Here is a 22,653-nt window from a genome sequence, read left to right on the forward strand (position 1 = left end):
GGAAATATTTTACTACAATACTTGACAATTAATCTTTGCCAAAAAATCCGTGGCGCAATGGTTAGCGCGTTCGGCTGTAAACCAAAAGGTTGGTGGTTCGAGCCCACCCAGGAGCGTTGTTTTGTAGTCTTAGAAGTAACGTAAAAAGGAAATATTTCTCCACAATACTTGACGATCATTCTACGCCTAAGCTTCCGTGGCGCAATGGTTAGCGCGTTCGGCTGTTAACCGAAACGTTGGTGGTTCGAGTCTACCCAGGAGCTTTGTTTTGAAGTCTTAGTAGTAACGTAAAAAGGAAATATTTTACCACAATACTTGACGATCGTTCTTTTCCTAAGCTTCCGTGGCGCAATGGTTAGCGGGTTCGGCTGTTAACCGAAAGGTTGGTGGTTCGAGCCCGCCCGGGATCGTTATTTTGAAGTCTTAGAAGTACAGTAAAAAGCAAATATTTTTCCACAATACTTGACGATTTTTCTTTGCCTAAGCTTCCGTGGCGCAAGGGATAGCACATTCGGCTGTTAAGAAAAAGGTTGGTGGTGCGAGCCCACCCGGGAGCGTTGTTTTGAAGTCTTAGAAGTAACGTAAAAAGGAAACATTTTTCCACAATACTTGACGATCATACTTTACCTTAGCATGTGTGGCGCAATGGTTACCGCGTTCGGTTGTTAGCCGAAAGGTTGGTGGTTCGAGCCAACCCGGGTGCGTTGTTTTTGAAGTCTTAGAAGTAACGTAAAAAGGAAATATTTTACCACAATACTTGACAATTAGTCTTCGCCAAAAAATCCGTGGCGCAATGGTTAGCGCGTTCGTTGTTAACCGAAATGTTGTTAGTTCGAGCCCACCCAGGAGCTTTGTTTTGAAGTCTAGAAGTAACGTTAAAAGGAAATATTTTTCCACAATACTTGACGATCATTCTTTTCCTAAGCTTTCGTGGCGCAATGGTTAGCGCGTTCGGCTGTAAACCGAAAGGTTGGTGGTTCGAGCCCACCCGGGAGCGTTGTTTTGAAGTCTTAGAAGTAACGTTAAAAGGAAATATTTTTCCACAATACTTGACGATCATTCTTTTCCTAAGCTTTCGTGGCGCAATGGTTAGCGCGTTCGGCTGTAAACCGAAAGGTTGGTGGTTCGAGCCCACCCGGGAGCGTTGTTTTGAAGTCTTAGAAGTAACGTAAAAAGGAAATATTTTCCACAATACTTGACGATTTTTCTTTGCCTAAGCTTCCGTGGCGCAATGTTTACCGTGTTCGGCTGTCAGCCGTAAGGTTGGTGGTTCGAGCCCAACCGAGAGCTTTGTTTTGAAGTCTTAGAAGTAACGTAAAAAGGAAATATTTTTCCACAATACTTGACGGTCATTCTTGGTCTAAGCTTCCGTGGCGCAAGGGATAGCACATTTAGCTGTTAACCGAAAGGTTACTGGTTCGAAACCACCCAGGAGCTCCGCTTTGAAGTCTTAGAAGTAACGTAAAAAGGAAATATTTTTCCACAATACTTGACGATTATTCTTTGCCTAAAAATCTGTAGCGCAATGGTTAGCGCGTTTGACTGTTAACCGAGACGTTGGTGGTTCGAGTCCACCCAGGAGCTTTGTTTTGAAGTCTTAGTAGTAACGTAAAAAGGAAATATTTTACCACAATACTTGACGATCATTCTACGCCTAAGCTTCCGTGGCGCAATGGTTAGCGCGTTCGGCTGTAAAACGAAAGTTTGGTGGTTCGAGCCCACCCGGAAGCGTTGTATTGTAGTCTTAGAAGTAACGTAAAAAGGAAATATTTTTCCACAATACTTGACGATTATTCTTTGCCTAAAAAATCTCTAGCGCAATGGTTAGCGCGTTTGACTGTTAACCGAGACGTTGGTGGTTCGAGTCCACCCAGGAGCTTTGTTTTGAAGTCTTAGTAGTAACGTAAAAAGGAAATATTTTTCCACAATACTTGACGATCATTCTACGCCTAAGCTTCCGTGGCGCAAGGGATAGCACATTTGGCTGTTAAGCAAAAGGTTGGTGGTGCGAGCCCACCCGGGAGCGTTGTTTTGAAGTCTTAGAAGTAACGTAAAAAGGAAACATTTTTCCACAATACTTGACGATCATTTTACGCCTAAGCTTCCGTGGCGCAATGGTTAGCGCGTTCGGCTGTTAACCGTAAGGTTGGTGGTTCGAGCCCACCCGGGAGCGTTGTTTTGTAGTCTTAGAAGTAACGTAAAAAGGAAATATTTTTCCACAATACTTGACGATCATTTTACGCCTAAGCTTCCGTGGCGCAATGGTTAGCGCGTTCGGCTGTCAGCCGTAAGGTTGGTGGTTCGAGCGCAACCGAGAGCTTTGTTTTGAAGTCTTAGTAGTAACGTAAAAAGGAAATATTTTACTACAATACTTGACAATTGATCTTTGCCAAAAAATCCGTGGCGCAATGGTTAGCGCGTTCGGCTGTAAACCAAAAGGTTGGTGGTTCGAGCCCACCCAGGAGCGTTGTTTTGTAGTCTTAGAAGTAACGTAAAAAGGAAATATTTTTCCACAATACTTGACGATCATTCTACGCCTAAGCTTCCGTGGCGCAATGGTTAGCGCGTTCGGCTGTTAACCGAAACGTTGGTGGTTCGAGTCTACCCAGGAGCTTTGTTTTGAAGTCTTAGTAGTAACGTAAAAAGGAAATATTTTACCACAATACTTGACGATCGTTCTTTTCCTAAGCTTCCGTGGCGCAATGGTTAGCGGGTTCGGCTGTTAACCGAAAGGTTGGTCGTTCGAGCCCGCCCGGGATCGTTATTTTGAAGTCTTAGAAGTACAGTAAAAAGCAAATATTTTTCCACAATACCTGACGATTTTTCTTTGCCTAAGCTTCCGTGGCGCAAGGGATAGCACATTCGGCTGTTAAGAAAAAGGTTGGTGGTGCGAGCCCACCCGGGAGCGTTGTTTTGAAGTCTTAGAAGTAACGTAAAAAGGAAACATTTTTCCACAATACTTGACGATCATACTTTACCTTAGCATGTGTGGCGCAATGGTTACCGCGTTCGGTTGTTAGCCGAAAGGTTGGTGGTTCGAGCCAACCCGGGTGCGTTGTTTTTGAAGTCTTAGAAGTAACGTAAAAAGGAAATATTTTACCACAATACTTGACAATTAGTCTTCGCCAAAAAATCCGTGGCGCAATGGTTAGCGCGTTCGTTGTTAACCGAAATGTTGTTAGTTCGAGCCCACCCAGGAGATTTGTTTTGAAGTCTAGAAGTAACGTAAAAGGAAATATTTTTCCACAATACTTGACGATCATTCATTTCCTAAGCTTCCGTGGCGCAATGTTTACCGTGTTCGGCTGTTAACCGAAAGGTACGTGGTTCGAGCCCACCCGGCAGCGTGTTTTTGATGTCTTAGAAGTAACGTAAAAAGGAAATATTTTTCCAAAATACTTGACGGTCATTCTTTGTGTAAGCTTCCGTGGCGCAAGGGATAGCACATTTGGCTGTTAAGCAAAAGGTTGGTGGTGCGAGCCCACCCGGGAGCGTTGTTTTGAAGTCTTAGAAGTAACGTAAAAAGGAAATATTTTTCCACAATACTTGACGATCATTCCACGCCTAAGCTTCCGTGGCGCAATGGTTAGCGCGTTCGGCTGTTAACCGAAAGGTTGGTGGTTCGAGCCCACCCGGGAGCGTTGTTTTGAAGTCTTAGGAGTAACGTAAAAAAGGAAATATTTTACCGCAATACTTGACGATTATTCTTTGCCTAAAAATCTGTAGCGCAATGGTTAGCGCGTTTGACTGTTAACCGAGACGTTTGTGGTTCGAGTCCACCCAGGAGCTTTGTTTTGAAGTCTTAGTAGTAACGTAAAAAGGAAATATTTTACCACAATACTTGACAATTAATCTTTGCCAAAAAATCCGTGGCGCAATAGTTAGCGCGTTCGTTGTTAACCGGAATGTTGTTAGTTCGAGCCCACTCAGGAGCTTTTTTTTGAAGTCTAGAAGTAACGTTAAAAGGAAATATTTTTCCACAATACTTGACGATCGTTCTTTTCCAAAGCTTCCGTGGCGCAATGGTTAGCGCGTTCGGCTGTTAGACGAAAGGTTGGTGGTTCGAGCCCACCCGGCAGCGCTGTTTTGAAGTCTTAGAAGTAACGTAAAAAGGAAATATTTTTCCACAATACTTGACGGTCATACTTTACCTTAGCATTTGTGGCGCAATGGTTAGCGCGTTCGGTTGTTAGCCGAAAGGTTGGTGGTTCGAGCCCACCCGGGGGCGTTGTTTTTGAAGTCTTAGAAGTAACGTAAAATGGAAACATTTTTCCACAATACTTGTCGATCGTTCTTTTCCTAAGCTTCCGTGGCGCAATGGTTAGCGCGTTCGGCTGTTAACCGAAAGGTTGCTGGTTCGAAACCACCCAGGAGCTCTGCTTTGAAGTCTTAGAAGTAACGTAAAAAGGAAATATTTTTCCACAATACTTGATGATCATTCTTTGCTTTAGCTTCCGTGTCGCAATGGTTAGCGCGTTCGGCTGTTAACCGAAAGGTTGGTGGTTCGAGCCCACCCGGGAGCGTTGTTTTGAAGTCTTAGAAGTAATGTAAAAAGGAAATATTTTTCCACAATACTTGACGATCATACTTTACCTTAGCATTTGTGGCGCAATGGTTAGCGCGTTCGGTTGTTAGCCGAAAGGTTGGTGGTTCGAGCCCACCCGGGGGCGTTGTTTTTGAAGTCTTAGAAGTAACGTAAAAAGGAAACATTTTTCCACAATACTTGACGATCGTTCTTTGCCTAAGCTTCCGTGGCGCAATGGTTAGCGCGTTCGGCTGTTAACCGAAAGGTTGCTGGTTCGAAACCACCCAGGAGCTCTGCTTTGAAGTCTTAGAAGTAACGTAAAAAGAAAATATTTTTCCACAATACTTGACGATCATTCTACGCCTAAGCGTCCTTGGCGCAATGGTTAGCGCGTTCGGCTGTTAACCGAAAGGTTGGAGGTTCGAGCACACCCGGGAGCGTTGTTTTGTAGTCTTAGAAGTAACGTAAAAAGGAAATATTTTTCCACAATACTTGACGATCATTCTACGCCTAAGCTTCCGTGGCGCAATGGTTAGCGCGTTCGGCTGTTAACCGAAAGGTTGGTGGTTCGAGCCCACCCAGGAGCTTTGTTTTGAAGTCTTTTAGTTACGTAAAAAGGAAATATTTTACCACAATACTCGACAATTAATCTTTGCCAAAAAATTCGTGGCGCAATGGTTAGCGCGTTTGTTGTTAACCGAAATGTTGTTAGTTCGAGCCCACCCAGGAGCTTTGTTTTGAAGTCTAGAAGTAACGTTAAAAGGAAATATTTTTCCACAATACTTGACGATCGTTCTTTTCCTAAGCTTCCGTGGTGCAATGGTTAGCGCGTTCGGCTGTTAAATGAAAGGTTGTTGGTTCAAGCCCACCCGGAACGCTGTTTTGAAGTCTTAGAAGTAACGTAAAAAGGAAATATTTTTCCACAATACTTGACGATCATTCTACGGCTAAAAATCCGTGGCGCAATGGTTAGCGCGTTCGGCTGTAAACCGAAAGGTTGTTAGTTCGAGCCCACCCGGGAGCGTTGTTTTGAAGTCTTAGAAGTAACGTTAAAAGGAAATATTTTTCCACAATACTTGACGATTATTCTTTTCCTAAAAATCCGTGGCGCAATGGTTAGCGCGTTCGGCTGTTAACCGAAACGTTGGTGGTTCGAGTCCACCCAGGAGCTTTGTTTTGAAGTCTTAGAAGTAACGTAAAAAGGAAATATTTTTTCACAATACTTGACGATCATTCTACGCCTAATCTTCCGAGGCGCAATGTTTACCGTGTTCGGGTGTTAACCGAAAGGTTGGTGGTTCGAGCGCTCCCGTGACGGTGTTTTGAAGTCTTAGAAGTAACGTAAAAAGGAAATATTTTTCCACAATACTTGACGATCATTCTTTTCCTAAGCTTCCGTGGCGCAATGTTTACCGTATTCGGGTGTTAACCGAAAGGGTGTTAGCTCGAGCCCACCCGGGAGCGTTGTTTTGAAGTCTTAGAAGTAACGTAAAAAGGAAATATTTTACAACAATACTTGACGATTATTCCTTGCCTAAAAATCCGTGGCGCAATGGTTAGCGCGTTCGGCTGTTAACCGAAAGATTGTTTGTTCGAGCCCACCCAGGAGCTTTGTTTTGAAGTCTAGAAGTAACGTTAAAAGAAAATATTTTTCCACAATACTTGACGATCATTCTTTTCCTAAGCTTCCGTGGCGCAATGGTTAGCGCGTTCGGCTGTTAAACGAAAGGTTGTTGGTTCAAGCCCAACCGGAACGTTGTTTCGAAGTCTTAGAAGTAACGTAAAAAGGAAATATTTTCCACAATACTTGACGATTTTTCTTTGCCTAAGCTTCCGTGGCGCAATGTTTAGCGTGTTCGGCTGTTAATCGAAACGTTGGTGGTTCGAGCCCACACGGGAGCGTTGTTTTGAAGTCTTAGGAGTAACGTTAAAAGGAAATATTTTTCCACAACACTTGACGATCATGCTTTGTCTAAGCTTCCGTGGTGCAATGGTTAGCGTGTTCGGCTGTTAACCGAAAGGTTGGTGGTTCGCGACCACCCAGGAGCTTTGTTTTGAAGTCTTAGAAGTAACGTAAAAAGGAAATATTTTTCCACAATACTTGAAGATCATTTTATGCCTAAGCTTCCTTGGCACAATGGTTAGCTTGTTCGGCTGTTAACCGAAAGGTTGGTGGTTCGAGCCCACCCGGCAGCGTTGTTTTGAAGTCTTAGAGGTAACGTAAAAATGAAATATTTTTCCACACAAGTTGACGATCATTCTTTGCCTTAAATCCGTGGCGCAATAGTTAGCGCGTTCGGCTGTTAATCGAAAGGTTGTTAGTTCGAGCCCACCCAGGAGCTTTGTTTTAAGTCTTAGGAGTAACGTGAAAAGGAAATATTTTTCCACAATACTTGACGATCATTTTTTCCTAAGCTTCCGTGGCGCAATGGTTAGCGCGTTCGGCTGATAAACGAAAGGTTGTTGGTACAAGCCCACCCGGAACGTTGTTTTTAAGTCTTAGAAGTAACGTAAAAAGGAAACATTTTTCCATAATACTTGACGATCGTTTTTTGCCTAAGCTTCCGTGGCGCAATGGTTAGCGCGTTCGGCTGTTAACCGAAATTTTGATGGTTCGAGCCCACCCGGGAGCGTTGTTTTGAAGTCTCAGAAGTAACGTAAAAAGGAAATATTTTCCACAATACTTGACGATTTTTCTTTGCCTAAGCTTCCGTGGCGTAATGGTTAGCGCGTTCGTTGTTAACCGAAAGGTTGTTAGTTCGAGCCCACCCAGGAGCTTTGTTTTGAAGTCTTACGAGTAACATAAAAAGGAAATATTTTTCCACAATACCTGACGATCATTCTTTGCCTAAAATACGTGGCACAATTGTTAGCGCGTTCGGCTGTTAAACGAGTTGTTGTTAATTCGAGCCCACCCAGATGCTTTGTTTTGAAGTCTTAGGAGTAACGTTAAAAGGAAATATTTTTCCACAATACTTGACGATCATGCTTTGTCTAAGCTTCCGTGGCGCAATGGTTAGCGCGTTCGGCTGTTAACCGAAAAGTTGGTGGTTCGCGTCCACTGAGGAGCTTTGTTTTGAAGTCTTAGAAGTAACGTAAAAAGGAAATATTTTTCCACAATACTTGACGATCATTCTACGCCTAAAAATCCGTGGCGCAATGGGTTAGCGCGTTCGGCTGTAAACCGAAAGGTTGTTAGTTCGAGCCCACCCGGGAGCGTTGTTTTGAAGTCTTAGAAGTAACGTTAAAAGGAAATATTTTACCACAATACTTGACGATTATTCTTTTCCTAAAAATCCGTGGCGCAATGGTTAGCGCGTTCGGCTGTTAACCGAAACGTTGGTGGTTCGAGTCCACCCGGGAGCGTGTTTTTGAAGTCTTAGAAGTAACGTAAAAAGGAAATATTTTTCCACAATACTTGACGATCATGCTTTGTCTAGGCTTCCGTGGCGCAATGGTTAGTGCGTTCGGCTGTTAAACGAAAGGTTGTTAGTTTGAGCCCACCCGGGAGCGTTGTTTTGAAGTCTTAGAAGTAACGTAAAAAGGAAATATTTTTCCACAATACTTGACGATTATTCTTTGCCTAAAATCCGTGGCGCAATGGTTAGCGCGTTCGGCTGTTAACCGAAAGGTTGGTGGTTCGAGCCCACCCGGGATCGTTGTTTTCAAGTGTTAGAAGTAACATAAAAGGTAAATATTTTTCCACAATACTTGAAGATCATTTTATGCCTAAGCTTCCGTGGCGGAATGGTTAGCGCGTTCGGATGTTAACCGAAAGGTTGTTGGTTCGAGCCCACCCGGAACGTTGTTTTGAAGTCTTAGAAGTAACGTAAAAAGGAAATATTTTCCGCAATACTTGATGATTTTTCTTTGCCTAAGCTTCCGTGGCGCAATGGTTAGCGCGTTCGGCTGTAAACCGAAAGGTTGTTAGTTCGAGCCCGCCCAGGAGCGTTGTTATGAAGTCTTAGAAGTATCGTAAAAAGGAAAAATTTTTCCACAATACTTGACGATCATTCTTTGTCTAAGCATCCGTGGCGCAATGGTTAGCGCGTTCGGCTGTTAACCGAAAGGTTGGTGGTTCGAGTCCACCCGGGATCGTTGTTTTGAAGTCTTAGAAGTACAGTAAAAAGCAAATATTTTTCCACAATACTTGACGATCATTCTTTGCTTTAGCATTTGTGGCGCAACGGTTAGTGCGATCGGCTGTTAATCGAAAGTTTGGTGGTTCGCGTCCACCCAGGGGCTTTGTTTTTAATTCTTACACTCTAAAAAAAATGTTCCAATTTGAACGATTCCCTGTTCTAAGCGCTTGTCCCCTTTTTAGAACAGGGATTTGTTTTTAGTAGAACAGCACTCTTTCTGTTCAATATTGAACAGCACTAGGTTGTTTTATTTAGAACTTTATCGAGTTTTCAGCAGAAACGATATTCTGTTGCATTTGGATCATAGTCTAGTTCTAGACAGGAACTAAATACTGTTCTGTTTGAAACTTAGGTAAGTTCTTGGTCTGAACAAAATTTAGATCCATTAGTAACTTAGTCAAGTTGTTGTTCTGAAGAAATTTTTGTTCTATTTGTACCTTAGGCAAGTTTTTGGTATAAACAAAATTCAGTCCTATTAGTAACTTAGTCAAGTTCTTGTTCTGAAGAAAATTTTGTTCTACTTGTAACTTAGGGAAGGTCTCTGCTTGAGCAGTTTTTTGTTCAAATAGTAACTTAGTCAAGTTCTTGTCCTGAAGAAAATTTTGTTCTATTAGTAACTTAGTCAAGTTTGTTGTTCTGAACAAAATTGTGTGGTTTTCGCAACTTCGTCAAGTTCTTCGCTTAAACTTAATTTAGGTCTTTTAGTAACTTAGGCAAGTGCTTGGCTTAAACTTAATTTAGTTCCATTGACAACATAGCCAAGTTCTAGGCCTGAACTAAATTAGGTTCTAGTAATAATCTACTGACCAGCACTACTTGAACAAAATTTTGATTTATTTACAATTTAATGAAGTTCTCAAACCGAACTAAATTGTCCTCCATTCAGAATTTAGCGTAGTTCATCACCTAAACTAAATATTGTTCAATATTGATATTAGTCGAGTTCATTGCCTGGATTAAAATTTGATTTAAAATCTATTGTTGTTCTAGGACGTAACTATGTATAGATATTGCTCTATTTCGAATTTAGTCGAGTTATTTGCCTAAACTAAAAAGGTTTCAGTTTAAAATATATTGGGTGTTAAAAAAAATGAAAACAGGATTTTATGCAAAACTAAAAAATTCTTTAATATTTTAGATCAAGTCTAACAGATTTGATTTACGAAATTCGTAACAGAAATTGAAATTTTTCTGTCATCGATTCCAAAAATTATCTTTTGGAAATATTCCATCGTTTTCTTAAGTTTTGATGGATATTTCAAATTAAATGAATAAAACAAACTAAACCAGCAAATAATTGCTTTTTTATTTGAGAAGGAAATGATTTCCAAGTTATCTACGGTCACTTTCATATTTGACGTGAAAACATTTTGACCCTCGAATGCTATGAATGGTGTTACAGGCAGATCAATTTCCTAAATTGAATAAAAAAGGGCGATTATATTAGAATATTATAATTCAAAAATATTGAAAATACTTACATCCTTAAAAGCATACATTAATTTGGCATTTTCTTTCATTCCGATTGGTAAAAGAAAAAAACTCGCAGCCACTTCAAAATCTACAAAAATAAAAAACCGTAAAAATTGGGCTATTAATTTAACAGCAACTGTAGTTATAATATACCTTGAAAGACGTCTTCCGTTACAATTTCCTTTTCATTGTCAAGCTGGTTTAAGATTTGCGACGCCTTAGTTAATTGTCTCGCAAATTTAATAAGTGGTTTTGATATTTTTTTAAATGTCCCCACAAAGTGTTCTCCAATTCTAATGTAGTTTTGTTGCTTATTATGGTTAGCTCATCGATCAACTACCGAGTATAAATAGTTGAAAATGGGTTTAACAAGTAAGAGAAGAAAATTTTCAGTATTTACCCCTTGTTCAGTTTTTAATAAGGGAAACTTATCAACCAACGTTAAAGTATCCGTTTCCCTAGCCAAGCGTTGGCGCAATACGAAGGTTTTTCGCATTTTTTCTTTCAGAATTACATTATCAGGCTTGTTTTTGCATAACTCTTTTGTTAAAGCCACCATGTGGGATTCCAAAGAACTTTCATCCTCGGCCATATCTTCGATATTTTTCTACAATAATCAACTTTGAATAAATGTTCAAATGCATGAAAACCTTTAATTTTTCTTAGACTAAATTCTTTTTCACGGTTTTGCTTTTGTATTCCTCCTTTACATGAACTAGATTCCCCTCTGCCTGCTTTCCTATTTTTGTTGAGATAGGAATATTTCAGTTTGTTCTTAGTGACTGATTTGAGATGAGTCATAGTCATTCGTTCATGCCTGAACTTTTGGTCTAATGAATTATACCACGAATCCTGGAATTCGACCAAAATTCAAACTATTATCCAATACAAGATATAGTTAAAGTCGCGCAATTAACTTACATATCCAGTGTTGCAACGGATATTCGTTTTGTCTTTCAGAAACTTGTGTTTTTTTAAAAGCTCTACACAGACTTTGACTTTATCATCATGTGAAGGAAATCTGCGTAATGATTATTTTAAATTTTGAAATATAATTTGAAGTACACCGTTAATTTTCTAACATCCTCACAATTTGTTCTTGAGCACAGACTCGTACAAAGTGCTAGTAATCCTTCCCCTATATTTTCGTGCAAATACATGAGGATTCTTTTCTTTTATCATCGTTTCTATGTCCATTGGAAATGTAGGAACTTCGTAATCCATTGGCAGCTGTCGCTCTTCCTGCTCATCCGATTCAACGCTAGCCTCATCAAAATTTGGTAGTGCACCAGAAGAGTTTGTTATTATGGAGCTTAAGAAAAATGATATGTAATTTTTCTGAGATGTCAAACCTTAATTTGAGCTACATAAATATTTAATACCTGCAATCGGCGATTGAATTTTCGTTGCTAGACGTATTTGGTGAAACTTCGATTTCTGGGATGGCACGAAGGTTCGTTTTATTACCTGGCAAATCGCCGGTAATTTTTACATTAATCCATTCCTCCCACTCAGTTGAGTAGGCTTGAAGAAGTTTAATCACTCTCGAGAATTCGCTTGATATTTTTTCGATTAAAGATAAAACTGTTGAACTTGAGTTGATAGTGATAATTAATTTTGATTCGCCACAGGTCACGTGATATTGAAAATCACTCATGCTTCTGAAATAACCCAGTGTTCAAGTTTAACGTAGTCATTTCCTTGGGATTTGCACATATGGAGTGGGAAGTGTAAAAGATTTTTGTTTGGGTAAACAACTTCCCAAAAGCCTGCTTCTTTCACCAGATATGAAGCTATATGGCTATCAAATTTTACAGTCTCATAGATTCTACCGCATATCAGATAATTAACATCCAATTTCAGGATATACACAATTTTAAAAAATACAGGTATGTAACCCGACACGAAAGATAATACGAGAATATAATCTGTTTTATATTTAACATTGTTCCAAACTATGTATTTCAAATTTAGAGGGCCGGTAGGCCCTTCTAGATAAGATCCCACACCCTCCCGTAATGTTAAATGAAAATTCACAGATTTTCGCCGATTTTCCCATAGGAATAACATGGGGTTTTTGGTGCTCCTGCACATCGAATCGTTTAAAAACTAAAGCGAAGTTACGTTTCGGAATACTTTCAAATTAACAAGTAACTATTCAAGGTGTGCCTTTTTCAAGTTTCATCAAAATTAATTAAGTCTAAGTATGTTAATTTAATTAAAAATGTAAGTACCTCAAAAGATTATTCTACAGCAGACGACGCTAATTGTTCATTACTCTACAGTAGACGACGCTAATTTGCCATTTCACCGCCTTGAAACTTTAACTTGATATTTTTCAATAAATATAACACTATATTTATTAAAAATTTCTCTGGCGGGTCTAATTTTCGTTTAATTATGTGTCTCGGTTGAAATTCTATACTTAAGATACCTTTTTAATTTATATTTTAGATGTAAGTTTCGACTAAGGCTTTAGTTGCCTTACTTAGGCCATGGATTTATAATGGAAGCTTACGCTTCATGGATATTTCACTGTAGCCTTCAGTAAGGCATTTTGATTTTAAACACATTTAGGTCATAAAAACTCGCGCGGGTGGGGACTGGGGGACTGATGACGTAGAAATTGAGGCAAACCTTTTTCATTCGGCGCGCGTGCGCGCGCGCTTTTTTAAAATTTATTTCGCGCGCGCTATTAAAAATCAGAACTCGATCACGTGAAAAACTTCAACCCCCCTCTGAATTTGCCTCAAATTCTACGTCACAAACGCGCGTGCCAGGCTGGTACTATTTCAGACGAGGAATAAATGTTGTGCGCGTTTTAAGGTGAGTGAAATATCAAGGAAGCGTAAGCTTCTATTATAAATCCATGCTTAGGCAGACTTGTGTGAGTCTATGCAATGGGTGATTGTAAAAGCTTGAAGGATAGATGGATCAGTGTTGGAAATAAGGATTTTTTTAAAACCGGACCTGTGGCCTAGGTATTTTAATTAAAATAACTGGCCACGGTGCCACTCACTGTAAACGTACAAGAGCAGTGAACGCAATGTCATGGATAATTGCAATCGTAAAGTGGACTGTAAAAGATACGGCTTTGATAGTTTAAAAATCGTGGCAGGATGTTGGTTTTGAAGTTGACTATAAAGCTCGGGTTCTAAAACGAATTGTGAGCCGTATCTTATAAGAATTAGTAGAAGTGTAGAACCATTTTTAACCTCGTCCTAGAAGTGAAAAATTTCGCATTTCAGGCAAAAAATTGTTTTATAATAGATTAATACAAATGCAGACTGAAGGAACAGATATTATATAAAAAGGACTTGGTTTGCCCAAGCCTAAAAAACAAAACGATAAGAGTTTTTTCCAGTTGACTGAAGCGCGGATATTTTATTTTTCTATATAATTTTAAAGACAATCCGTATTTTACTACTCTTTAGAATTTAATTCAATCTCCTGATTTTACTGGTAATGGATTTATTTCCTATAAATTAATTGAAATAAAAAATTACTTATCTCAGATTTTTCAACAATTCCATTTTCGTAAAATTTTATCATGAAAAATCTGAGACGGCTTCCTTGGAGTTGACGTGAAGAACAGGAACAAGAGAGAGAGAGAGTCGTGGGTCTTACACGCGCTTATATATAAAAACAAGATATGCGCAAGGCATATTAACGCTGTTTGCAGTGTGATATTGTCTTTAACAAAACCCGAAACTAGGGATTCCCGCTACCAATAAGCAAGGCGTGGAAAAGTACAGGAAAAATATCAATAGCTTAACAACAATCCGTAGTGGCGCAAACGTTGAGTATCCGCATCCCACACCGGCGTCGTCACTCACTCGTGAGATCTAGTCCCGATGCCTCCGAGTGTAAGGATTTTCTCGTCGAAAATATGATCGAATTTAGTATAGATGTCGCTAGTGCGGTGGATAATGAAATTCCGGCAAACTCTGCCGCGTAATTTAAATTTACGAAAATGAACGCGAACGCGAAACAGCCAGCCTGCCTGCCAGCTAGCCAGCCAGCTAGCCAGCTAGCCAGCCAGCTAGCCAGCAAGCCAGCCAGCCTGCTTCCAGCGGTCGCCGTATAAAGCTGTTGCCTATAGGCAAACAGCTTAAAAATAAGGGGGGGTAGAGAGAAGGAGGATGGAGGTGACGTAGACGACGAAAGGAGCGGACATATTCCGGAGAATATGTCTGTCCCTTTTGTCGTCTGCAACGGTTTCTGGGCGAAACCGCTGCAAACCAGTCCGATATGGTCTAGTGGCTAGGATATCTGGCTCTCACCCAGAAGGCTAGAGTACGATTCCCGGTATTGGAGCGAGTGCTATTGTACCGCTTTTGAAGAATAGACTTAAGGATATAGGTTTATGAATAGAATAAAGACTTGGTTAAGCAAGTCCGATATGGTCTAGTGGCTAGGATATCTGGCTCTCACCCAGAAGGCCCGGGTTCGATTCCCGGTATAGGAGTGAGTGCTCTTGTACCGCTTTTGAAGAATAAACTTAAAGACACATTTATAGGAATAATATTCAGGGTTGTTCCAACCAGTCCGATATGGTCTAGTGGCTAGGATACCTGGCTTTCACCGAGAAGGCCCGGGTTCGATTCCCGGTATCGGAGACTGTGCTTTGTACAGCTTTTCAAGAATAAACTTAAAGACAAATTTATAGGAATAATATTTAGGGTTGTTCCAACCAGTCCGATATGGTCTAGTGGGTAGGATATCTGGCTCTCACCCAGAAGGCTAGAGTACGATTCCCGGTATTGGAGTGAGTGCTTTTGTACCGCTTTTTAAGAATAGACTTAAGGATATAGGTTTATGAATAGAATTAAGACTTGGTTAAGCAAGCCCGATATGGTCTAGTGGCTAGGATATCTGGCTCTCACCCAGAAGGCCCGGGTTCGTTTCCCGGTATCGGAGCGAGTGCTTTTGTACAATTTTTCAAGAAAAGACTTAAGGATATAGGTTTATGAGTAGAATTAAGACTTGGTTGAGCAAGTACGATATTGTCTAGTGGCTAGGATACCTGACTTTCACCCAGAAGGCCGGGTTCGATTCCCGGTATCGGAGCGAGTGCTTTTGTACAATTTTTCAAGAAAAGACTTAAGGATATGGGTTTATGAGTAAAATTAAGACTTGGTTGAGCATGTACGATATTGTTTAGTTTCTAGGATACCTGACTTTCACCCAGAAGGCCCGGGTTCGATTCCCGGTATCGGAGCGAGTGCTTTTGTAATGCCTTTCAAGAATAGATTTAAGGATATAGGTTTATGAATAGAATTAAGACTTGGTTGAGCAAGTCCGATATGGTCTAGTGACTAGGATACCTGGCTTTCTCCCAGAAGGCCCGGGTTCTATTCCTGGTATCGAAGACTGAGGTTTGTACCGCTTTTCAAGACTAAATTTAAAGACACATTTATAGGAATAATATCTAGGGTTGCTCACATCAGTCCGATATGGTCTAATGGCTAGGATATCTGGCTCTCACCCAGAAGGCCCGGGTTCAGTTCCCGGTATCGCAGCGAGTGCTTTTGTACCGCTTTTGAAGAATAGATTTAAGGATATATGTTTATGAATAGAATTAAGACTTGGTTGAGCAAGTCCGATTTGGTCTAGTGACTAGGTCACCTGGCTTTTACCCAGAAGGCCCGGGTTCGATTACCGGTATCGGAGACTATGCTTTGTACAGCTTTTAAAGAATAAATTTAAAGACACATTTCTAGGAATAATATCTAGGGTTGCTCAAACCAGCCCGATATGATCTAGTGGCAAGGATATTTGCTCTCACCCAGAAGGCCAGGGTTCGATTCCCGGTATCGGAGCGAGTGCTTTTGTACCGCTTTTCAAGAATAGAATTAAGGATATAGGTTTAGGAATAGAATTAAGACTTGGTTGAGCAAGTACGATATGGTCTAGTGGCTAGGATATCTGGCTTACACCCAGAAGGCCCGGGTTCGATTCCCGGTATCGGAGCGAGTGCTTTTGTTCCGCTTTTGAAGAATAGACTTAAGGATATAGGTTTATGAATAGAATTAAGACTTGGTTGAGCAAGTACGATATGGTCTAGTGGCTAGGATATCTGGCTCTTACCCAGAAGGCCCGGGTTCGATTCCCGGTATCGGAGCGAGTGCTTTTGTACCACTTTTGAAGAATAAATTTAAAGACACATTTATAGGAATAATTTTTAGGGTTGTTCCAACCAGTCCGATATGGTCTAGTGGCTAGGATATCTGGCTCTCACCCAGAAGGCCAGGCTTCGATTCCCGGTATCGGAGCGAGTGCGTCTGTACCACTTTTCAAGAATAGACTTAAGGATATAGGTTTATGAGTAAAATTAAGACTTGGATGAGCAAGTACGATATGGTCTAGTGGCTAGGATATCTGGCTCTCACCCAGAAGGCCCGGGTTCGTTTCCCGGTATCGGAGTGAGTGCTTTTGTACATTTTTTCAAGAAAAGACTTAAGGATATAGGTTTATGAGTAGAATTAAGACTTGGTTGAGCAAGTACGATATTGTCTAGTGGCTAGGATACCTGACTTTCACCCAGAAGGCCCGGGTTCGATTCCCGGTATCGGAGCGGGTGCTTTTGTAATGCCTTTCAAGAATAGATTTAAGGATATAGGTTTATGAATAGAATTAAGACTTGGTTGAGCAAGTCCGATATGGTCTAGTGACTAGGAACCCTGGCTTTCTCCCAGAAGGCCCGGGTTCGATTCCTGGTATCGGAGACTGAGGTTTGTCCCGCTTTTCAAGAATAAATTTAAAGACACATTTATAGGAATAATATCTAGGGTTGCTCAAACCAGTCCGATATGGTCTAGTGGCTAGGATATCTGGCTCTCACCCAGAAGGCCCGGGTTCGGTTCCCGGTATCGCAGCGAGTGCTTTTGTACCGCTTTTGAAGAATAGACTTATGGATATAGGTTTACGATTAGAATTAAGACTTAGTTAAGCAAGTCGGATATGGTCTAGTGGCTAGGATATCTGGCTCTCACCCAGAAGGCCCGGGTTCGATTCCCGATATCGGAGCGAGTGCTTTTGTACCGCTTTTCAAGAATAGACTTAAGGATATAGGTTTATGAATAGAATTAAGACTTGGTTGAGGAAGTCCGATATGGTTTAGTGGCTAGGATACCTGACTTTCACCCAGAAGGCCTGGGTTCGATTCCCGGTATCGGAGCGAGTGCTTTTGTACCGCTTTTGAAGAATAGACTTATGGATATAGGTTTATGAATAGAACTAAGACTTGGCTGAGCAAGTCCGATATGGTCTAGTGGGTAGGATACCAGGCTTTCACCCAGAAGGCCCGGGTTCGACTCCCGGTATCGGAGACTGTGTTTTGTGCAGCTTTTAAAGAATAAATTTAAAGACACACTTATAGGAATAATATCTAGGGATGCTCAAACCAGTCCGATATGATCTAGTGGCTAGGATATCTGGGTCTCACCCAGAAGGCCCGGGTTCGGTTCCCGGTATCGGAGCGAGTGCTTTTGTACCGCTTTTCAAGAATAGACTTATGGATATAGGTTTATGAATAGAGTTAAGACTTGGTTATGCAAGTCCGATATGGTCTAGTGGATAGGATACCTGCCTTTTACCCAGAAGGCCGGGGTTCGATTCCCGGTATCGGAGCGAGTGCTTTTGTACCGCATTTCAAGAATAGACTTAAGGATATAGGTTTATGAATTCTAGGAGAGCGATAGCTCTCTTAGATAAGACCTCATACTGCTCTTAATGTATAAGGAGGGTTTTTTTGTTTGGATGTAGTTTTTTTTGTTTTGTATTAATTGTTTTGAAAAAATCCACTGAACTAAAATTCGGACCCCGAATATGTGGTTAAAATTTCAAAGAGATCCACTCATTAGTTTTTTTGATAGAAAATAAAGTTGCTAAGGGTGGTTTTCATTTGCATAAAAAAATTCAGTCATTTTGGCAAAAAAAGGGAAATTTTCCCTTAGGAATAACATGGCAAATGTTTGCTGTGATGGCCAAAGCTACTCGACCATTTTTTGAAGACTATTTATTCGATAGGTCTGAAAATGGTTTTAAATGAAAGGTTGAACATTTTTCTGGTGCCTTTCGAAGTTTTATTGAAAACAATTAATATTCAGTATTACTTTTTGTACTTTTAAGCACATACTTAAACTTACGACCTTTTATTCTGTTGGACTTACGTGGTTTAGTCCTGGCTAAAATCATAGAGAAACGTACTGTTGGACTTACGCTGTTTTACCTCTAATAGAAAGACTGAGCGAAGATTTTTGTTTAGACAACGCGTGTGGCTATGTCGAGCTTAAGGCGAATTTTTTAACTTTTCACATAAAAGAAGGGGTTAATTCGTCCTCATTTTATTTTAATTTAATTATAATTTTGTATTATAATTTAATACAAAAGAATTTAAATTTAGGATTTTGCCGATAATTTTTAAATTCATTGATTTCACTAAGTCTTGGTCAAAATTTAAATACAGCTGATTGTATGTAGAGACTAGAGACCAATTGGCCGTGTTGGGTTCGTTTTAAGGTGTTTCACCTGGTGCCATCGGCCAACGATAGCCGCTAATTAGGTAATTTGTTTAAATTAAATCAATTTTTGTTGTTTAAAGTTGATTAATGCAAACTACGCACCAGGGTTCGTTCCCTGGTTTCTCGACTGGTGCCACCAGCGGTTACCGCTTAGAAGATACGTTTTTTACTGTTAAAATTAATGATAGATTCAATCACACTATCACTAAATCCTGTCACCAAATCAATATTTGTAATTCAGCCTCTTCCAAGCACGAAATTACAAATTAAAGGGGTGTACAGTGTGTTAATTAATTAATATAAATTTTTCGATAAATATGTAACACACTATCATTATTTAATTTCTGAAGAGAGGAAAAAAAGGTTGAAATTAATTTTCTTTAAATTTTAAATGCAAATTTGGCTCAGAAAAAAACCAGCGCCAGAAGCATGTCTTATAAAATTTTCACAAGATGATTCGTTCAAGAATGTCTAGAATTAAGTCGCATAGAAGCATGAATCTATATAACTATGAATATACAGCTCTATCATGTTGATTTGATTTGGGTGTTACCCTCCTAGCTTTGACGCGTTTTGCGTAGCTCTAATAGCCAATCACAAGGCAATAGGAAGTGACGTTTCGAATTTACACACCCCCGGACTCCCCCTCGCTTCTCCCGCTCCTAACACTATCAGACACCCCGCCCAAACCTTATCGAGAGGTTAGACAGCGTTATATAGATTCATGATAGAAGTAATAAATATATCGCCTAAGTCAGCTGACTTGGCCAGGCAGGGTATAGCCACTGGTTTAGCCCACTCGATCCTCAAGGACGCTGCTCTGCATCTTGCGTCGTGTTACGCGTGATCAAGTAGGCTATGGACAGGGTAAACAAATACGGGGCTGCCAGGCCAGGGTGGGAAATAAGGATTTTTAAACTGGACATTGGGCCAGCGACCCCTTTGGCATAGAATAAATAAACTGGTCCATGACCACTGACCAGGGCGCGTCGTCTTCTAAATTGAACAAGTGGATAATTACAATATATTAGCTAATGTCTGGATTCTGGAAACCCTTGAATTTTCTTAGTGGTCCTGTGGACCACTGACCCCCCTCCGATTTAATTTTTAAACTGGTTCAGGCAATTTTTAAACTGTTCATTTGCCCTGTGCCACCGTCTTATATCCCACGCTGTGCCAGGCTGTCTCTTACACATCAATGATGGCCATTATCCTTCATGAGAAATGCTTCCTTGTCCAGTGTGGGAAATAAGGCGGTGGCACAGTGCAAATGACCAGTTTAAAAATAAAACCACGGGACCACTAAGAAAATTCGAGGGTAACCAGAGTCCAGACATTAACTCAAAAAGTTTAATTGTCCAATTCCTAAATTTAGCAGACGACGTGACCTGGTCAATTATTATTATATAGCGCGAGCAGCTTCCGTCCATGAGCGCGGATCGAGAGGGGTATGCTTGCAGGCAGAAACTTAAAGAAAGGAAAAAATATAGGGTCTTTGCGCGTGACGTCAAGTTACCTACCCCCTTTCCTCTCCCCTTGCAGGCTGCCCGCTCTGGCCACGTTAGGACGCCATGTTGACATCCCCTGAAAACCGGTTTTCGCCCCCTATTTCTTCTCCCTTTTTACTCTCGCGGAAACACCCTATTTAGTTATTTTCTTTAAAAATTCGTCGAAATGTCATTAAGTTATGAATAAATTGATTAACGCAAGTTGATCAAGAAATTAATTATTTAATAAAAATTAATATTTATTTACAGTAATTAATGATTCATTTATGTTACAATAAATTATTCATTTGTGTTGCTAGGGAAATGGCTAGATAACCATTTGTAAGATAAAGGGATAGCAAAATGACTAGGAAACGTTTTCTTAAGTTCAGGGATAATAATTATTAAAATAGATTAATGAGAACAGAAGGTAATTTATTAAAAATGATTAATTAACAAAAAAGGAATAAGGATGGCGAAATGAATCTTTTTAAGAGATACCAAAATGGCTGTGAAACCGTTTCTTAACGTCAAGGGATAATGAAATGACTGAAAAAAACCTTTTCTTAACTTCAAGGGATAACGAAATGGCTGTTCAATCGTTTCTTAACTTCAACCATAAATTTGTCAAGGTGACTGAGAGCTTGTAATGAAGTGGCGCTAGCGGAACGTCTATTCTCGTAAAGCGACAGCTGGTGAGGTTCTGTCAAAAGCTTTTCATGCACTAAATACGAGGATGGGCTGGAAAACGAGTGAGGCCAATTCTTGCGTCGTTCTTCAACAATGAGATAGATAGAGTTACAATTCAAATCGGCTTACCGCGAAACACATTGCTTTTATCAAGCACGTTTATCAAAACATGGCAGCGCCACCTGGAAGCCTCTAGTGGAACTAATTACAACTTTTACTTGCTTATTTGCAATCAGAAACATCGTTATAATTTTTATTTCATCTATTTATTAGACTAAAAAGGACTAGAGTTTTTATTATTTAACTCGCGTATTTTATTTAACACGTTTAAAAACTATCTCAACAGCTTGTTACACAGATTATAGCAGCAGACGGTAATATAAAAGTTCTTAGGGTGGAGCCACCCGTATTTGATAAAGATTCATGCTCGACAAAAGGTGTATCGCAAAACGTCGATCTCGAGATCTCACGTTGTAACTCTAGGTTTAATATATATATTCTATCTCATTGTTCTTCAACTATCAGTTATACTTATGGAACATATCTTATAAACTTACGGTTCAAGGGATAACAAAATTGCTAGTCGACCGTTTCTTAAGTTCAAGGGATAACAAAATTGCTGGTCAACTGTTTCTTAAGCCCAAGGGATAAGGAAATATAATCTAAGCTTTAGTCTGGGAAGGGATGGCCACACTAAGCATCTGCCTTGTTTACAGGTGGGTCCCTTTACAATGCATAGAGGAGCTGTAGCTAGCCCCTATGCCACAGCTAACTGAGAGCGTCCTACCCTAACAATTATTGTTAACTTCCACAAATGTTGATGGAAAGGAGAAACAGTGTTAGGCAGTGGAGGAAAACTTTTAAATGGGGAGAGAACTTGCAAACTACGCAGTATTCGTTCGTAGATTGTGACCCAGTGGCACACTCCGTCATTGAACCCGGGATCCTTTTGCTGCGAGGCGAAAGGGCTAAATGCTATGCCGCCCCACTCTGGTCAAACGTTTTTTAAGGCCGAGAGAAAACAAACTGGCTGGGAAACTATTTATTAAGTTCAAAAGTTAAGGGAATGGCTAGTCAACTGTTTCTAAAGTTCAAGGGATAACGAAATGGCTGGACAATTGTTTCTTAAGAACCATTTCTAATGTTCGAAGGACAAAAAATAGTTGCGAAACCATTTCTTAAATTAAAAGAATAAAATTTGCCAAGGTCAATTATTAAGAATGGAACGTTACTTCATTAAAATGAATGATTAAGAATGGAATGTTACTTCACTTAAATGGATTATTAAGAATGGAACGTTACTTCATTAAAATGGATTAAAAAGAATGGATTTATGGATGAAATGGATTTATTTTAATTTTTGGGCAAGAAAATGTTTCATAAAAAAGAGAAAAAAATTTTTAAAGATAAATATGATGATGAACTGATGATGCTACAAAAAAAATTTTGTTGTAAACAAAAAGTTTTACTTGAAACTCAGAAAAGGAATTGAGGTTGTTAGAGATATTTAAAACTTCAGGCTTTCGGGAAATTTATGACAAAAACCTGAAGCTAAATTTCTTTTAATGAGCCCCAATTTAATAAAAGCTTTTAATTTTTAAATGTGGCTTAATACTTACAAAATATTTACAATGGTGTCTCCATTGTTGGAGCTGGTTGGGACTCCCCTCCAGTCACTTTGGAGGATGGGGGTTCTTCTCCCACCACCCCCACCACCACCTCCTCCCCCACCACTTCCACCTCCTCCTTCTCCTTCACCACTTCCACCTCCCCCTTCTCCTTCACCACTTCCTTCTCCCCCGTACCGCCTT

General features: G+C 40.1%; 10 non-coding genes across 10 annotated transcripts; all 10 read left to right on the forward strand.

Moving 5' to 3' along the window:
* Window positions 1–924: 924 nt before the first annotated feature.
* Window positions 925–997, forward strand: TRNAY-GUA (transfer RNA tyrosine (anticodon GUA)). Its single transcript has one exon. It is a non-coding gene; the product is annotated as a tRNA-Tyr (tRNA).
* A 74-nt stretch (window positions 998–1,071) lies between these two features.
* On the forward strand, window positions 1,072–1,144 carry TRNAY-GUA (transfer RNA tyrosine (anticodon GUA)). Its single transcript has one exon. It is a non-coding gene; the product is annotated as a tRNA-Tyr (tRNA).
* A 514-nt stretch (window positions 1,145–1,658) lies between these two features.
* On the forward strand, window positions 1,659–1,731 carry TRNAY-GUA (transfer RNA tyrosine (anticodon GUA)). Its single transcript has one exon. It is a non-coding gene; the product is annotated as a tRNA-Tyr (tRNA).
* A 3,740-nt stretch (window positions 1,732–5,471) lies between these two features.
* Window positions 5,472–5,549, forward strand: TRNAY-GUA (transfer RNA tyrosine (anticodon GUA)). The gene has a single exon. It is a non-coding gene; the product is annotated as a tRNA-Tyr (tRNA).
* A 2,854-nt stretch (window positions 5,550–8,403) lies between these two features.
* Window positions 8,404–8,476, forward strand: TRNAY-GUA (transfer RNA tyrosine (anticodon GUA)). The gene has a single exon. It is a non-coding gene; the product is annotated as a tRNA-Tyr (tRNA).
* Window positions 8,477–14,536: 6,060 nt separating this feature from the next.
* Window positions 14,537–14,608, forward strand: TRNAE-CUC (transfer RNA glutamic acid (anticodon CUC)). Its single transcript has one exon. It is a non-coding gene; the product is annotated as a tRNA-Glu (tRNA).
* A 380-nt stretch (window positions 14,609–14,988) lies between these two features.
* Window positions 14,989–15,060, forward strand: TRNAE-CUC (transfer RNA glutamic acid (anticodon CUC)). Its single transcript has one exon. It is a non-coding gene; the product is annotated as a tRNA-Glu (tRNA).
* Window positions 15,061–16,192: 1,132 nt separating this feature from the next.
* Window positions 16,193–16,264, forward strand: TRNAK-CUU (transfer RNA lysine (anticodon CUU)). Its single transcript has one exon. It is a non-coding gene; the product is annotated as a tRNA-Lys (tRNA).
* A 79-nt stretch (window positions 16,265–16,343) lies between these two features.
* Window positions 16,344–16,415, forward strand: TRNAE-CUC (transfer RNA glutamic acid (anticodon CUC)). Its single transcript has one exon. It is a non-coding gene; the product is annotated as a tRNA-Glu (tRNA).
* Window positions 16,416–17,097: 682 nt separating this feature from the next.
* Window positions 17,098–17,169, forward strand: TRNAE-CUC (transfer RNA glutamic acid (anticodon CUC)). Its single transcript has one exon. It is a non-coding gene; the product is annotated as a tRNA-Glu (tRNA).
* Window positions 17,170–22,653: the final 5,484 nt, after the last annotated feature.

The sequence above is a fragment of the Phalangium opilio genome, unplaced genomic scaffold, assembly GCF_054372755.1.
Source record: "Phalangium opilio isolate 3A_F unplaced genomic scaffold, DU_Popi_V2 ptg000094l_1, whole genome shotgun sequence".
Lineage (NCBI taxonomy): Eukaryota > Metazoa > Arthropoda > Arachnida > Opiliones > Phalangiidae > Phalangium > Phalangium opilio.